General features: G+C 29.4%; 1 protein-coding gene and 1 long non-coding RNA gene across 6 annotated transcripts in view; one reads left to right on the top strand and one right to left on the bottom strand.

Moving 5' to 3' along the window:
• Positions 1-19,800, top strand: part of LOC123271149 — a 317,780-nt gene that overhangs the window by 226,819 nt on the left and 71,161 nt on the right. The window lies entirely within an intron of this gene.
• The window catches only part of LOC123271140 (nucleolysin TIAR), a 243,854-nt gene that overhangs the window by 220,764 nt on the left and 3,290 nt on the right, over positions 1-19,800 (bottom strand). The window lies entirely within an intron of this gene.

Below are 19,800 nucleotides of genomic sequence, written 5' to 3'. Positions count from 1 at the left end.
ATATTAGTTGTGTCTAATCAAATCATATCATTCTATGAATACAGATGCCATGAGAGTGTATAACCACAAAAGTAAAAATTTAATAATTATTTGATTACACATATAGAGAATTAAATCCTGAAAATCATCATTAATTTACTGTCAAGTTTTTTTTTATTTTCAATGGCAAAAAAATTAACTTCATTGAAGAGAAAAATTCTTCAACTAAAAAATAATTTTAAAGAGTTTATTCAGTCGAAAATTTTTCTACTTAAATCCAGACGATGAAGTTCTTTAAAATGATTTCGTTGGTTCGAGAATTTTTCTCTTGAATCAAGTTAATTTTTTTTTTTTTTTAGCGTACCAACTGCACAATTAAATTGAAAATTATATATAGTAATATCAGTTGATAAATGTCACTCTCAAAAACATTTATAAACTTTACCAATATTAAATATTAAGATGTTTTATCAGAATTCATTAATTAAATGAAAAATTAACAATTGTTAATTTTACAATAAACTTTATAATCTTCAAAAAGACATTTATAGTAGGAATAATTGAGATGTTAAAAATTACCATAAAAAAATTAAATAGTTATCACCTAAGCTAATTAAAATTTCACGTAAAAAATCATCATTATAATGATTGATAATTATCAATAGAACGTTACCATCCTGAATAATAACTACTAAAAGAAAAATGAAAAAAATTACGATATTTTAATAAAGAAATTTCTATTAAATGATTATTAATTTTAATTAAAAAATTGTAAAACTAATTATTACAACACTAGAACATATTACTACTGTCTTAAAAATAATAATAAAAATTTGACTTAAAAATAACTTCAAGCATCACATATAAACATACGCTTACAAAATTATACTCACAAAATTACCATGATGTTAAAATTGAAAAGACAATTGACATTTAATTACGCTTTCAGCTTTTTGTTCTATAACTTGGAAACTTAATTAATTAAAGGTATATTAATTATTTCTGTGGTGGATATGAGAAATTTATTAATTAAGAAGAATGAGCAATGCGTAATGAGGTTCGTATAAAATTTTCGGTGTTGTTGGTAAGCTACTTAAAACTTTCGGAGAACCCTCTTTCCGTCAAAAACTATGTATTCAAAACACATACTTGAAATAAACTCAATAACTTCTTCAGTAATAAAACGAGTTGAGTTACTCTGGTCAGTTGTATGACTTCTCTATCATTATATTTAGTGAACTCGATGAATAGTTATGCTAGGTACGTCATAGCCATGACCAATAAGTGAAATAATGGATTTATGCACAAAAGAAGCTGTGGAAAGTTCTGAGCACTGAATTATTGAGTTAACTTGGTCCAAATCTGATGTAATGTTACAAAGTTTAATTACTTGGTGCGAATCACTGTACAGCGGTCAGTCAATAATAATAATCATGATAGTAATAGTAATTAATAGTTATTGTATTCATGATTGGTAATTTTCAAATTTAAAATATTAACTTTTTAAAGCTTTCCAAATTATTTAATCAGACGTCATTTTTATTAATAACACTGCGACTAACTTTTATTTGATGAATTTAAATGTTTACAACACAGTAAAAAATTTTGCATCATTGCGTCAAAAAATTTTGTGTTAAAAATTTTTATCTTAAATATTTAACACTTTTTTGTGTTGATTTAACAGAATAAATGTTAAATTTACACATAAAAGTGTTAAATATTTAACACAAATTTTTTTGACGCAATAATGACGCAAAATTTTTTACTATGAAGGCATTAAACTAATAAACTTTTTAAATAAAAATTGGTACTACTGTTTTAATGAGTACAAAGTGTAAAAATATCAATTTTGTTCATATTAATGAAAAAAAAAATTTTTTTTTTGTATCAAATATTTTCACACTGATGAAAAAAACTTTGTGAAAATTTTTATTTTGTTCATAAGGTAAAAGACCCAGTTATTGACACTAGCCTAGTTGTTTGACACTTGCAATTTTAGTCTAATTAAAAAAATTAATTATCTTAAAATTTATAATTCAAAAATTATATTTATTAATTTATTAGAGTTAATTTGTTTGTTTTTTTTTTTTATTAAAATAAAATTACAAGTGTCAATAACTAAGCTAGTGTCAATAACTGGGTATTTTACCTTACTGTCAAAAAAATTTTTTTTCAATATTTGAATTTGTCAGTATGAAAAAAAGTCAATTGAAAAAATTTTTTTTTTCGTTAATAAGTACAAAATTGAAATTTTAAAAAAATTTCTTTTTATTTCATTATAATTCAACTAATTTCTCATTTATTCATCTAAATAATCTAATTAAAGGATTACTATTTGATAAGAAAATTTCAATGATTGGCTAATAATTTAGTCGAAAAAAAGCATTGTTTATATTCAATGTTAAAAAAAAAAATTATTTTCGTCGTGTATTAACGTTGTGTAATAAAAATCAAACTTCTGATAGTATTTGGCTTAATTTTTTTTTCTTTTCAAATTACCAATATTGTACAATAAGATTGTGGTTAATAATAACAATATCCTCATATAATAATAACAACAAAATTGAGTAATGACCGTACGGAAAAAATGATAGAAAACAAAAGTGATGTTAACTTTTTTTTAAAATTTTTTTTTGGTAAGAAAATTGCGTGGGCAAACGAATAAAATGACCGCAGAGTATATATTATAGACATATAGGTATATATAGCAAGAATGGATGTAATGTTATGGTCCGTTGACTGCCACGGACCATGTGATTCCCTCGTATCCAAGTCTTGAGGCCTTCCACGCTAGGCTGAGTTTACTTCTATCCTTTGATATACCTTTTATCCTACACTATCTATTTTCTTTTACCTCTCATCAATCACCCCCACAAAAGGAGGTGGGGGAGAAGAGGGGGCCTGATGTTGTAACTTTAATATATTTTTTGTTCATTCTCATTTATTAAATTCCGAAATGAAAATGAAAAGGAAGGACTGAGGTCTTTTGCAGAATTTCGGCGAGTTGTTTTTAAGACTGAACCACAGACGCTCGATACAGATACGGCTACCATAGAGACAGACTGACTAAGGGAGGGGGAGGGAGATGAAGGATATATCTAGTTGACCGTAAGCCATAAGCCTAAAAAAATAGATTGAATAAACTAAAACGGCGACAAAGGTTGTTTTTATAGCGGGCTGGTCAACGAGAGTCTTAGCCGGCACATTGCCACTGACCCTGTCATTTATATATGTAGATCTATATATATGTTCAATTCAATCTAACTCCTGATCAAATTATCACCCTGATAAAATTCTCCTTCCGTTTTATTCGCTATTCACGCGTGTCAAACGTTTTATACAAACATTTAGATCACAAACAATGGTTTTAAATTTAATTAAATGTAGGGACTGACAATTCATTTATTTTCATTTATTTTGAGGAATTCATTTTCGTTTCTATTTGTCGAAATTAAAGTACTCAGAGTTATGTGTAGATTGGTTTTTTGTTGGAAATATAAGACCTCGTTTTTGATAAAGTGTACTTAGTTTGATCAAATTTGGAGGGAGTTAGTTATAATTTTACTAAAAATAATCGAGTATAAATTTTAAATTGAAATTATCAAATAAATCTGTTGAAATTTTGATCTCTTGGCTATGACTAATTTATTGTACTTTTAAGTGAGATTAAATTATGCACTGCCTACAAAAAAAAAAAAAAAATTAAATGATAGGATAACTTTTCGGAATATTGAACCATAATTTCTAGATACAGACAAAATAATAATTAATAAATTAAAGGAAATTTTGACGATAAAAAAAGCAATTCTGTTAACTGTAAATTATTTTTTCTGTCGTACATTTAACCTTTAAAATTTTTTGTCAAGTACAATCTAAGTAACGGTCGAAAATAGTTATATATTGTCTATATAATTAGTCAACTAATTTATCGAAAAAATAGAATAAAAATTATAAGTGCAATATTACAATTCACATGTGTATAACGTTTTTTACTCTTAATAATTAATAACTTTTAACTTTTAACTTTTAAGATTTGTTAATTATGTAATGGGATTAGTTAAAATTAAGATCTATACTGCTATACTTATGATGTTTATTATATATTGTATATTAAGATGCCTGGTGAAGGTCAAATATATGACCGAAACGTCGCTGAATTAGTAATTAGTATATTGATTTACATCATTTCATTGTCCACTTCCCTGCTATTTTATTTATTATGTTAAATCATGGACACAACAACTCATAATAAAATAAAAATCTTTATTACTATCCAAACATTGCCTCTGTTTGTACGTATATTTTTTTTATTTTGTTGGTAATTCTTTAAAAATAAATGCCCTTAGAAATAAGTAAGATTTCGAGATACTTAAATGAAATTTTTTGATTGAATAATTATTTATTATGATAATTAATCTTAACAATTAATTCAAGTCATTCACTAACGTCGTTTTCATCCTTATTACCGGACTAAAAAAATTAGTGTTTAAAAATTGTATAGTAGGGTGTGCCAAAATTCAACTTCCGTAAAAAACCTTTTAAAATTGGATTTTGAGTTTCGCTTTTAACAAGAGCTGTGTTTGGACATTTCCTGAGATATTTTGGGGTGAGACGATTTATTTTTCATGGAATTTTTTAACAGGAGCTTTGTTTGGGCATTTCCGCTGAAATTTCAAAATTTGGCCCAAAGTGCCTAAACAATGCTCCTGCTAAAAATTCGATGAAAGTCAAATAAATCGTCTCACCCCGAAATATCTCAGGAAATGTCTAAACACAGCTCCTGTTAAAATCAGAACTCGAAACTCTATTTTTAAAAGGTTTCTCACGGAAATTGAATTTTGGCACACCTTATTGTATAGTTATATTCATAATATCCGATTAAATTCCCTTACAAAATATTTTGTAAGTGATACAAAAAATAAGAAATTGTCATTTTTTTGAGTTATAGTTTATCGTACTTGGTATTTATAGCATAGTTTAAAATTTTTCAAATTTTCTTATATTTTTAAAGGTAGCAATACTTATTTATCTGCAAAAGAGTGATGAAAAATCAACTTGAATCAAAAGCAAAAATTTTGACTTAAAAAATTTGTTTACTTTCAGTAAATTTAACTCGATTCAAAAATTTCTCTTTGATTAAAAATAATTTTCTTGATTCAAAAATTTTTTCAGTGAAAATTCTACTTATTTTTTTCATCAATGAGAATTCCAAAATCATCTTCAATAAAGTATCTATCAAAAACCATAAAATTACAATAGACGATTCAAAAAGAACAAAAGTGACATAGGAATTATTGAAAAGCGTGTAAATCTAGAGTGGAAACAAAAAGCGATTATTCTACTTGAATAAAATAATCAGATTGAATAAAGCGGTAAAAAACGATAGCACCTTGCTCGCCGGACATGACAAGCAAATTCTTGGCGCTCAAAGGGATTGGGTAGTGTTGGGAGTGTAGGGGTGGAAAACATCAAGCACAGAAGAGGGTTCTCTTTCGAGAAAGGGAAAGAGGATGGAAAGGAAGACTGGTGGATCGTCCCCGGAGGCGAGGAAGGGTACAATTGAGACAAAGGGTGCCACGAGAACAATGCTATGTAATCTCAAGCCCTTGAAATAGCCCTGTCCTGCTTGAGCCCGAAATAGCCCGTCTGTGTGTTGGTGTAGGTGTAAGTATAGTAGCTTCAACCATCAGACGTACCGGTGCTCGAGCTCTTGTACCCCTACAGCCTCCCATCGGAATCCACCCCCTCGCCCATTCTCATTCTCTTTATACCTTACGCAAATTTCCACCTTACCCATTCGTTTGTATCACCCAATGAGCTCGGGTCTTTGCCCAGACGGTGGTCACTAAAAAATTTCTGACCCATGGGGTTAATAAAATTTACCCAAAATTCTGTGTCTTGGTTTAAGTTTTACATTTTTTCACGGGATTTTTTTTTTAAGCTGACGTTTATTTTTTTTTACTATCCGCTTTTGAAACTTTTAAATACTAATTTTTTTATAAGGACTTACATAAGTGTGAGTAGAGTGTTCTTATTTTGCGACGATATTTTTTTCTCCGTCTTTTCAAAAAATCTGATATTTTATATAGAAAAAAAAAAAAAAACAATTTCCCGTTAAAAACAAAATTAAAAGTTCCTTTCTAATCTTTAAGACTTTTAGATCAAAAAAATTTTTAATTTTTATTCCAAGTAGAACATTTTTTCATTAAAAAAAAAAGTGCCACTAATAGGGCTTAGAGGTGCCACTAATTGGGTTTTTTACCTTAAATGATACTACATATTATAACACTTTTATATTTTTAATTTCAAAAGCTACTTACGTGGATGCATTAATTAATTGTAAATTTTCATCAATAAATCACTAATTACTGTAAAATTTGAGCAAAAATGAATAAAAATTTCATTTTTCGACAGAGAAAAAAAATATTGCCTAAACATTAAACACGCTAGAGATATCTTTAGAACGAATCAATCGATTGGGATGCACGACTCAGCATTTGAAAGGATTTATCGTGACTTAGATCTGATTAAATTTAAAAGTCAATCAATCGAGTCGTTTCAAAGGCATTCAAAAAATGAAAACCAACTAAAAATATCTTCAATTTTTTAAAATAAATTTTAAATTCTTCAATCAATCGACTCAAGACCTTATATACAAATTTAGAGCTTAAACAACTCGATCGAATGTCATCCATAAAATGAAAATCGAAGGACACGTTTAAAAGATATCTTAGTTTTAAAATATTCTAAAAAGCTCTCTTTTAAAATAATTCTCAAATTTTTTATCTCAAAAATAAACTAATTGCTAAATTTTCTAGTTTTTTTTTTAACTTAAAAATAAGTGAATTTTCAGATTTAAGTTACAAGGTCAACCTTTTTAAAATACTTTTTTTTGCAATAGAAAAATAAATTGTTATTACTTATTACTTGTTACACTATTCCTAGTACTCAATTTTTATTTATCTATTTCTAAAAATAATCTTCCAGCAATTTAAAACTTATTAACATAAATAGATTCAAACAATGATTGCGTGACTTAATATTACCTAGGCAACATAAAATGCCCGTAATCTAATAAAGGAAACATGAAACTCACGCATGTGGCATTTCGAATTAAGTGTACTGTGCATTATAATGCACAGCCCAGAAATGCTAGATCATTTCACAGCCAAGTAATCATCGTACAGCGTAAAGAGGCTAATCAACTATTTATTCCAATGTAACAGGATATTTTGATGGAAAAGTTTTTCGGTTAAAGAAAATTTCAATTCTTTTTTTTGGTGATAAAAGCTTTTGACTGCGGAACGGGTGATAACTGGTAACTACAACAGACAACTATTTGTTAAGTAAATAACATCTTATATGACATTGTTATCTTTGAATATTATTTTTTATTGTCTTATTTAAAAGTTTCTTCTGAAAAGAAAAGAGAAGAAAAGTTGGATTACCATTTCGCTGGTACGTAACTCGTTAATATTTATTAGTTGCGTCGCGTACTTTCAACTTAGCACGGAGAAACAGTGAACAAAGAAATATAATAATAATATTAACAATAATAATAATAATAATAATAGTAGCAGTAGTAGTAAGACGAAGTAAGCAAAGGAGTAAGAAAAAAGAGAAATTATTAGGCTATTCTATAAAACTTTCACTCTCTAATTTGAGGTTCGCGAAGAAGTGAGTCGTTTTAAAGCAGAAGAAAATGAGTTTAAAAGAATGAAAAGTGATATAAAAAAATAGTTATAAAATAATGAGAAGGGTATGTATGTGTGTGGGAGTGTGTTCAAATAACCGGTGTAATTGTAATGTATATATAATATAATATAATAATGTATATAAGCTGGCTTTACATGACTGGCACTGCAAGTTCTTGTGTATCACGAAGCTATTTTTAAGTCTCGGAGTTTCAAAGAGATTACCACTTTTATTCACGTAGCGTGTTTCATACGACCGACATAAATAAATTACTTGTAACAAAGACGATAGTTAGATAACTTTAACAAAAAAAAAAATCGTGCATATACCTGCTGCAGGGGCAGAATGGACACTTGGGGGCTGGACGAGATTCTAGGTGGTAAAGTTGTGAAGTTGGTGATTTTAGGGCTTCAAGACTAAGATAGTGATTTAAGAAATTTTATAAAGTTTAGATTTTATTTTGAAAAATTTTACTGATCATATGTGATCAGAAAATCTGATCATGTGTGATTAGTGATCATATGTGATAAAAATATCTGATCTGTGTCCATGTGTCACCATATATGATCAAAGGTGACTATTTCTGGCTAAATCAGACTATGTGTGATCAGATCTGACCATAAATGATCATATGTAATCAGATCTGATTATATCTGGCCATATATGACCATGTATATATCATATGTAGCCATATGTGATTAAACTTGACTATATATGGAGAAATAAGACTATATTTACCTGATTTGACCATATGTGATGAGTTATGACTATATGTAGTTATATGTGACTACGTGACCATATTGAATCAGAAAATCTGATCATTTAAGATCAAACTTGACTATATTTGACCAAATAAAACTATATGAAATCGGATCTGACCATGTGTGATTATATGTGATCAGATGTACGAAAATACGTATATTATATGTATATATACGTATATTATATGTATCATTTGTACGAAAATACAATTAGTTTGAAATTAATTATCACTTTAAAAAAACATTTAATATTTAATAGAGGTATAATATTTTGGTTAGGATCGTTCAAATAATTTATAATTGGACTATTACTACATCAAAATGTTAAAAAATCACCCTCTAAAAAATAAGGAGTTAGACCAATTTCTAATTAGGCCGTCGATATGATAAGACTTGAAATATGACCATATGTAATTAGAACTGATTATATGTGGCCACAGATGACCATGTGTAATCATATAATCTTACCATATATTGTTATATATGATCATATGTAACCACATGTGATTAAACTTGACAATATCTAGATAAATGAGACTATATTTGATCAGATTAGATCATACATGATCAGTTATAACCATATCTAGCTATATGCGACTGTGTATGACCATATTTAATCATAAAATCTGATCATTTGCGATCAAACTTGACTATATTTGATCTGACTATGTGTGATTATATTTGATCAGATGATCTGATAATATATGATCATGTTATGATCATGTTTAGTCATAAATGATCAAATTTGATCATACTATACCGAACCACATATGATTAGACTTGAGATATAATCATGTGTGATCAGATATGATAAATTAGATCTGGTCATATTTTTAAATTGTCTAAATTTAACCAAATTATATGATCTGAATTTTTATCTCTTAATTTACAGTTACACATATATTCACAGTAACATTAATCATAAACTTCGTCCTTGGTCACAAATTGATAGTAATGAAGATCCGTATAATGTTACCAACACAACAATATTAAATGAAATGTTATTAAATAAAGTAATTATCCCGAAGTTGTAATGCTCAGATAATATTGTGGCTTGAATCCGGTTATAACATTTTGAATTTAAACTCTCGACATCTTCCACTCCGATGTCCCGCCAATCAACGTTAACATTAATTACGGTACTAATTAAGATATTCACCAATTTGTGCAGCCACTATGTATATATATATATAGATACATCCATTACATTACGTACATAGCGTACATAGCATAGGAATGTACGAGAGGTATATTACGGTAGATGTAATAAGTGTGGAGGAATAGACCCGCAAATTCAAGAGGTATTTACACATTTATGTGATCAAATGTGTGTGTTTCAATGACAAACACTCAGCGGTTATTGTGATGCTTTATATGTCTATATTGACATTTACTGCACATATAATTGTAATTGTATTAAAATGTGTATGAGGATGCGTGGATGCGTATTTTCAGCGAGTAACAACGCTAATAATCGCGTCAATTCCGTTAATTAATTTATTGATTGTGTTAAATAATTGTTGATTTATTAGTTTTGTTGTTAAGAATTAGCGATGGATATTTTCCGGATTTCTGCACTTCGCGTTGTTTAATTTAAACTGTAAGCTGTTATTATTGTAATTGGTGACTACCAACTAGTAACTGTTACGAGTGAGTATTTTTATAATCGGATTGCAATATAATCTCCGGGCTTCCAATAAAAGTTACCGGCAGGGTATTGTACAGAGAATTTATCGGATTTATGGTGATTAGTTTTTTTTATGTAACACTGTTAATATTAAAGCGAACAAAATAAATAAAATAAAATATAAACATGATTAATGTCGGAGAAATAAATTTTATCATTGATTTATTTGGATTTGTTTATTTAGCAATCTCAAGAGCGATTTTAGGTGCACTTACCCGTATCACTATTCGCGTTCTCGGTGTGTAAAACCTCTGTAGTAAAGTATAGTATAGTATAGTATAGTATAGTGTAGTACAGTGTAGTGTAGTGAGTATACAGTCGCCGGTGATTGTGATCCTCGTAAACGTCTCTTATAAAAAAAGAGACGACGTTGGCTGCTGATATTTATGTCGGTATCCACCGTTTGGCAATAGCCAACTCGTTGTGGAATTGAAATGCAAATCATGGATTCAGGATGCAAATCTCATTCCACGGACTAACGCCAGCTCGCCTCAACTACTCGCAGAACTTTAGGGAGCTAAGAGATGAACTTAGAGATAAAGATACTGTTAGACTTTGGGCTTTTATTTATGTTTTCTGTTATTGTTATTATTACACTGTAAAATTCGGAGTAAATTTTCACTCCCATTTCTTGGAATACTGGAGTAAAGAAATAAAATATGCCGAGTTCTTTTCAGTGGAGTTAATATTGATGTTAAAAAGAAAAACATCAGAGTTCGGAGTTTTTAGACTAAAATAAAAATTAACTAAAACAAGTTTCATTTGCAAAATTATCAACAAAAACTTTAAACAATTTATGCCAAGCTTTAGTTTGAAAATATTAATTATATATTTCGGAAAATTTGACTTTGCGATAACATTGAACAATTTTTTTATAAAGATTAATTTATTTTCGAGTCTTGATGATAAATCCTGAAGTAAAAAGTAAAGAATAATAAATTTTTAATGTTGGTACATTTAATGAAACAAAATTAATTATTTTAATGTTACTGAAATTCACAGAATTTATTAACAAATAAATTATTATAGAGATAATTTATCAAAAAATGCTACTTGTAGAAATTAAAAAAAAAAATTGACGCATTTTTTTTTAATTATGAAAATTTGTTTGTTGCATTAAACTATGGAAAAAGTTTATAAATCTCTAAATACGCATTTTATAATTTTTAAATGAAAAACAACGGTTCATTCAATAACAAAAATAAAGAATTTAATCCGTTAAATTTTTACTAATAATATAAATAAAATTCTACTTGAAGTGAATTTTGGTCCGGAGGAATTGAATCAATTAAAAATCATCCACTTCTATTTACTCCCCAAATTCTGTACAATGTATTATTGTTATTAAATTTGTAATATTAAATCCTTCTCAATCCTTTAATGTGACGTTTTTTTTTATTAAAACTTTCAACCACAACGTCTAAGGTAGTTCACTCGGGACGTATAGTTTGTGATATTTCTTTCTTTTCACTCGCTAGTGCTGCCTTTCTCACGAGTTATCTCTTATTCGCTTTTACTAATGGTTATTTTTGTTTAACCCGTTGAGGACACACCTCGAAAAAATTACGTTGAGGACACACGGGGTCCAGTGGACCCCACTCACCAAAACAGTTCTGATTCGTTTCCTATGTGATGTATTAACTTATAATTGGCACCAAACTTTAATATAACATTCCCTCTAAATATCTTACTAGTTATTTTTAATTTCTAATAATTTAAAATACCGAAATACGAATTTCGGTCAGTCGCTTAAAATGAGAATAAGACATTCAAACATGCAAAATAATATAGAAAGATTTAGTTTTTTGTCATAAAACTTTTTTATTATAATTATTACAATAAAAAAATAAGTAGAAATAAGTAAGAAATAAGTCGTAAATGAGACTAAGTCTCATTTATAAATCTCCTTCTAAATTTAAAATTGCCTCAAAGCTCGCCTGGGGTCCACTGGACCCCATGTGTCCTCAACGGGTTAACTAGCTAGTTTATTAACAACATAAAAAACTACGTGGTCAAAATTTTCAAAATTTCTTTGGATTATTTTAAGTATATTATTTTAACAGGCATCAGTTTTTTGAAACGATCTTAAAATCCTTTCAATGCAATAACCATTAATATTTGTGATTTTCTCACTCTCCATCCATACTGTCTGTGCTAAAATGTCATTTTTAATTATAATTATCTCATTTCTGGTATGGTCACACAGAAAAAAAAATTAACTTGGATCAAGAGAAAAATTCTTAAACCAAGAAAATAATTTTTAAGAGATTCATTGTATTAGATCAAGACGAAAAATTTTTGAATCAAGTAAAATTTACTTAAACCAAGAAAAATTACAATACAAAGTTTAACAATTTTTCCACTCAAATCAAGAAGATTAAATTCTTCAAAGTTATTTACTCGATTCAAGTAAATTTTTTTCTGTGCAATTGATTTCAATTTTCAACAGTACATGTAATGCGCATTCTATTACCCATATTTTAAATTTCGAACACTTCTTAAAATTTTGCATTTATGACCGAATTACCTTAAGGTAGTACTACCGTTACCACAAGAGTCAAATCCCAAAACCTAACCTTATTTGATTAACATAGTAGATTTCCCTATACTAAATCGCGTTGGAGGAAGAAAGACAGAGATAAATTTTGAATATTTTTTATTAACATATATTCTCATAATCTCGGAAACCATACTGATTGTTATTAAGTATGTTCTAGATGTTATTTTCTCTCGTTGTCTTAATTTTTATAAGAATCTGAACGTCCAGTTTTGTGAAATAAAATAAAGTCTGTGATTTTCCATAAAGATCAATGGTAAAGGCAAAAATATGTAAATATTAATATCTTTTTTTCAGTTTTCGGTAGACCTCCAAAAATTTAAGTGGTTAATTAAGATATTATTATGTACCTACACAGTAAAAAATTTTTCGTCATTGTGTAGAGTGTTAAAATTTGTGTGTTGAATATTACACTCTAGTGTGTAGAATTTAAGATTCTAGTGTGTTAAATCATTAAATCAACACATGAGAGTGTTAAATTCCACACAGTAGAGTGTAATAATCAACACACAAATTTTGACACTCTACACAATGACAAAAAATTTTTTACTGTGTATATGCCAAATTCTAAAACCGGTAGTACTACCTTAAGCGATAATTTTTGGCATTTTGATAAATTTTTTAAATTAACAACAAAAGTTAAGGTGAATTCACTGAAACGTACACAGTAAAAAATTTTTCGTAATTGTGTAGTATTAAAATTTGTGTGTTGAATATTACACTCTGGTGTGTAGAATTTAACATTCTAGTGAGTTAAATCATTAAATCAATACATGAGAATGTTAAATTCTATACTTTAGAGTGTAAAATTCAACACACAAATTTTAACACTCTACACAATGACGAAATAGTATATTACACACCTGTGGCAAGAAAATGAGAAATGTCTCAGAACACATATATGTTGCCCGAGGCGAAGCCGAGGTCGACATATATGTGATCTGAGATATTTATTATTTTCCTGCCATAGGTTTGTATACTATTTTTCTGTCCGACAGAGGCGGAAAGCGGCAATTTCGTTTAGCGCAGCGGGCCGAAAGTTGCCACTTTCCGCCTGGAGGGCAGAAAAATTTATTTTCTGCCCTCCAGGCGGAAAGTGGCAACTTACGGCCTGCTGCGATAAACGAAGTTGCCGCTTTCCGCCTTCGTCGGACAGAAATAGTATATTACACACCTAGGGGAAGTAAATAAGAAAGCCTCAGATCACATGTTTGTTGACCTCGGCTTCGCCTCGGCCAACAATTACATGTGATCTGAGACATTTCTTACTTTACTTCCCTAGGTGTGTAATATACTATTTCTTACTACGCCGGTCGAAAGTACAGTCGACGCTCTCTGTATTGGACCTCTCTGTATTTGACCGCTCTCTGTATTTGACCACATTCTTCCTCTGTACTTAACGATTTTACACAGCTCTTATGGACAAGGACGAGTCAAATACAGAGAATGGTCCTGTACGGGCGAGTCAAATACAGAGAGCGTTGACTGTACGGGGTTCGCGCTGCGATTTCACGGCAGAAAGCCTCAGTTTTATGCCGTGATCAAGTCACGCATGCGCCCTACGACGGGGAGCCGAAATAGTGTATTCATGCACTGACAACGAGACACGAGGCGGCAGAAAGTCCGAAAGTCAGTAGTCGCGCTCACTCTATTACTTATGTTTATAAGCCTAACCTTACTTGTGATTGTTATGAATGTATCTGTCTTGTTATGTGTCGATGATTTTAGGTTGAAACTAAGTTAATTAAAGAAAATAAATATTTATTTTAATGAAATGAGACTTATTAAATATTTATATTACAAAAAAAAACGAGAAATATTTTTTTTTCTGATAGATATTTTCAAATAAATAAATTCATTATTGAACAAATAATTATTTGAAAAAATACACAGATTTTTTTCTTGATTTTTTTTTCTATGCATTTTACGATTATTATTTCATTTTTCTATTTTTTTTTATTTTTAAAATCAGAGTTAATTTATATTATATTTATAATTTTAAATTTATTTAATTAAATTAAGATCTTTTCTCAAAAGAAAGTAGTAATATGATAGATTATAAATTAATATCTTTATTTACAGGTGTATTTGATGCCTGCCCCCCCCCCCCCGGACCAGCAGCACTCGCTTCGCTCGTGCCGCAAATGTCGGGGGCAGGCATCAATTTTTTTCAACACAATTTTTTGCGTACTTTCGACCGGATAGCAAGAAAACTAGTATACACTACGAGGGAAGAAATTTGAGAGCCCTGAACTGCCCGCCATGATGCCCTCGGCTTCGCCTCGGGCACATGGCGCGCAGTGCAGGAATCTCAACTTTCTGCCCTTGTAGTGTAATATACTATTACTGTGTATAAGAACATAAAAAAAATATTATTTAGATCGTTTCAAACCAGGAGTTGAACCTTGGTCTCCACGATTACATGTCAGGTCCTCTGGCATTTAAACTACCAAATATCACGTCTGTAGAGATCCAAATTTTCAATGAATTTACATTATGATTTTTCTGCCCTTTGGCCGGAATGCGGCAACTTTCTGGCGGCTGCGTTAAACGAAGTTGCCACATTCCGGCTACGTCAAACAGAAAACTATAGTATACACAACTTGGTCAATAAAAAGCAAAGCCTCAGACCACATGTTTGTCAACCTCGGCTTTACCTCAGCCAACAATTACATGTGATCTGAGACTTTTGTTATTTTACTGACCTAGGTACGTAATATATTATTTATTGTTAATTTGACAAAATCGCCAAAAGCTAAAAATTTAGTAATTAAAATTTTAATTAAAAATCACGTTAAATTAAAGAGTTAAGAATAATTCAATATTAAAAAATTAATATTACAAATTTAAAATTCACCAATTTCAAACATAATAACTACTAATTAGTATTAGCATGATTATTATATTTAATTTTTTTGTTAAGAAAGTTATTTAAATTAAAAAACGTTTTTAAAATAATGAAAGTATGAATAAGTAATAAGTAGCAATGAATGTAAAATTTTAATTATATGATGGAATTAAAAAAAAGCAGAAGCTGATGGGTGATGCGAGGGTGAATTATTTGTAGGGGCATTAAATAAAAATACGGAATAAGGGTGAAAAAATATGGATAAGATCAAAGTACGTTGGATGATTTAATTACGACACGGTACTCATCGCTCGTCTAGTTGGCAGTGTTGCTAAAATATCAAAAGAGTGCCGGATTATTTGTTGTGAGCGAGCGAGGGTGTGTGGGTGGGTGGATGGAAGAACGGATGGAAGCGGAGGGTGTACGGCTTAGTACACTTGCAGGGCATTTGTTGGGTCTGGGGATGCTTTTTCAAGTTACGGTGTCGGAAAAGAAGATACGGGATGACGAAAGGAGAGGAAAGTTAAAAAAATATAGTTAAAGAGTAAAGAGAATGTAAGTAAAAACCGAGGGAGATAAAGATGGAGATGCCAATAGCAATACCGAGTAATGAAAAAATAACTTTTTAACATTATAGGGTGCTTTGAGTGCAAGTTTATTCACCCGTGCTTACACTTTGTAAATTATATTTTAATGAGCTTTCGCTGTACTGGGTTAATTTAAACATTGACTATTTTTGACAAGATATGTGAGCGAGCTTTTTTTATAAGATTGGTAAGAGCTCGTGTTTAGATTCTAATTGAGGTTAATAGGGTGAATGTTTGTTGCTCAAAAAAGTATGAGTTCAAGTGCGGAAAATTTTTAAAGTTTTAGTTGAATTTAAATGAATTTTAAATTGATTGTAGTTACTTTTAATTTTAAATAACATTATGATGAAGAATATTTATGATGAGATGCATGAAAAATGTAAAGCTATACATCATGTGCAATTATTGTAATCTTGTGTTATACATATACTATATTATTATACCTATTTATTTTTGAGACTTTGATATTGGCCTTCTGGCTGTTGGGCTTTTAATAAAGTAAATAAATAAATGAATAAAATTGTTAAAATTAATTTTATGGCTAAAATTTATTAAATAAGTAATTTTGAAATTCAAATTTATTTTTTACACTGATAGAAGGATATGTTTATAGTTAAAAATATTTGTTAATATTTAATAAATCATTTATTTGAGACCACTTTTTAGTATTAATAGTATATTACACACCTAGGGAAGTAAAGTAAGAAATGTCTCAGATCACATGTAATTGTCCGAGACGAAGCCGAGGTTGACAAACATGTGATCTGAGGCTTTCTTATTTACTTCCCGTGGAGTGTATACTATTTTTTTGCTCGACAAAGGCAGAAAGCGGCACTTTCGTTTAGCGCAGCGGGCCGAAAGTTGACGCTTTCTGTCCGTCGAGCAAAAAACAAATATTTCTTAGTATTTGAAATGATTATTTGTATATTTGATAAATCTGATATTCATTTATTTAATATTTAATAAATCTTTTTAAATACTAAGAAATATTTGTTAAGGGCTAAAAAGTGGTCTCTAATAAATGATTTATTAAATATTAACAAATATTTTTTCTCCCCTCCGGGCGGAAAGCGTCAATTTTCCGCCCGCTGCGCTAAATGAAAATGCCGCTTTCCGCCTCCGTCGAGGAGAAAAATAGTATTCTCACCACGGGCAGGAAATAAGAAAGCCTTAGATCACATGTTTGTCGACCTCGGCTTCGCCTCGGTCAACAATTACATGTAATCTGAGACATTTCTTATTTTCCTGCCCTAGGTAAGAAAAATACTATTAACTATAAACAAATCCTTCTATCAGTGTAGATGAGAAATTTTTTCAATGAAAAATTTTCTATTTTTCTAGTTATTTTGGGAATAATTTATTTTCTGATTAAATATCTCATCAAAATTCGAATTTTAAAAAAAAATTTAATTGTTACAATTCAAAAAAATAAAAAGTTATAAATTTTGATGAGAAATTTTTAGAAGAATCTTTCAAACTAATGGAAAAGTAAAATTTTATTAAATAAATAAAAAATTTGACAATTTAGACATTCGAGTTCATTTTTAAGATGATAAATTTTTCATTTATTCCTGAGCGTAAGTTTCTAACCAAAATTTGAATTAAGAATGAAAAATTTTTTGACGATTGCTAATTGGGACTAATAAAAAAATTTAAGTTTTTTCTAATGAGTAACTGAGCATTGTTTTACAAAATTTGGTACTTTCAAAATTTTTATAAAAAAGCTACACCTGTTTTGACTAATGTATTTGAAATGAAAGACTTGGTGAGATATCTATCTATAGAAATTAAAAAATTCTGAACCGAGAGAAGATTTTTCAGAGCTTCCACGAATTTCTATGAGATTTCTATTTAAAAAATTGAAAGACGAAAGATAAAAATTCTTAGCAGAGAAGCGAGCAATTGCGATTGAAAATAATTTTAAAATTCAAAAGATATAAAGCTGACTAGAAGAACTTAGTAGATTGAAGCAGAGAGAGTAACCACGAACATGGACGATACATAACACAAAGAGTCTGTAGAGCAGTGAGAGATGGGCTCAAAAAAATTGATTGCAATTCGGCGCCACTCTCAACGCGTAGTCCAGCATGCTATAAAAGTAATGCATTTCGTGCATAACGAGCCAGTCCACCCCGTTCTTCCCCCGGTGTACTGTGACTGGAGCAGGATAAGAGCGATGCGGGAAAGAGGGAAGAGGGTGGATAGGGAAATCTACCCTCACGAACCTGGTCCACGTCTACGATAAACGGTTCTGTCTTTTATTTTATTTCTTTATTTTTTTCCGGTACCTCGTTTGTTCCCTCTTCATCATTTTTTCCTCAGCTCGAACGCGAAAATCACGAAATTGCCTCGGCCATCCGGCACATCGCGTTCGGGAAAAAAATACGGCATTAACAGTCAGCTGGACTTACAATAAACTCTAGTTGGGGAAAATGCGCTTAAATTCTATCTTTTGACTCTTTAATTTGGAAATTAATGAAAATTTTAAACATCAATGACGTGACTTGTCACGAAGTCTGCGACCACACTTCTTAACAAAGCTTAATGAAACTCAACATATTCATTCTTTCAACAATTTCCGAGGTCAAGTTCAAAAATGAACCAGATCAGTCGGATAATTCGCAAATTATTACAATTCAAAATTTAAATAAAATTCAGTCTTTTAGTGATTCTTTTTGAAATAACTTCTGAATACAATAATTGGTTGAATTTTTGTAAAATACATCTGAAAGCTCATTAAATAAGCTTTAATTTTTATGTCTATCTGTTTTTTTTTTTTTTTTTTTTTTTTTTAACAAAAAATGAGATTGTTTTAAATATTTGGTATCATCTTTGAAAGATATATCTAAAAAAAAAAAAAACATCACAATATCTCTATAAACTCTTCAATAATGGTAAACCAAAGTTTCTGAGAAATCTTTTTGAGGAAGAACCTCCTGACATTAAAAGGTCAGAGAGAATAGCAGCTAAAAACAACAACATCATGTTCAAAATTTCTAATTACTCAACCTCAGTATTTGAGCACTCTTTTGTGATATTTGCAATCAAACTTTGGAAAGAACTACCAATTGAGATAATTGACTCGTTTAGCTATCATACTTTCAAAACCAGTGTCTATGAATTCTTTCTGAATTACACAGTAAAAAATTTTGCGTCATTGCATCAAAAAATTTTGTGTTAAAAATTTTTGTGTTAAATATTTAACACTTTTATGGGTAAATTTAACATTTATTGTGTTAAATTAACACAGAAAAGTGTTAAATTGACACAAAAAAGTGTTAAATATTTAACATAAAAATTTTTAACACAAAATTTTTTGACGCATTGACGCAAAATTTTTTACTGTGCAAGAAGGAGAAAGCTATAAGCTTCAAATATTCAATCAGAGCCTAGACCATCAAAGTAACTTATTAAATGTAAACTACTGTCAATATTTTATTATATATGAAATATAACACGAGCTGATTTATATAATTATGATCTATATATTTTATTTAATTAATATTCTGATTAGTTTCTTTTTTTATCTATTTCTTACGTGTACTTTAAATTAAACTACAATGTATATATTTGCCATTTGGCCAATGCCTTGACATCGAATAATTTAAATAAATAAAAGTCGAAATTTCATTTTGAAGACTTTAAAATCTGAAAAAATTCATGAAATTTACCTTTTTGGGAATCAA

The sequence above is a fragment of the Cotesia glomerata genome, linkage group LG9 (genome assembly GCF_020080835.1).
Source record: "Cotesia glomerata isolate CgM1 linkage group LG9, MPM_Cglom_v2.3, whole genome shotgun sequence".
In the NCBI taxonomy this organism is placed as follows: domain Eukaryota; kingdom Metazoa; phylum Arthropoda; class Insecta; order Hymenoptera; family Braconidae; genus Cotesia; species Cotesia glomerata.
Note: the sequence above shows the minus strand (reverse complement) of the source record. Positions and strands in the feature narration are given on the sequence as shown.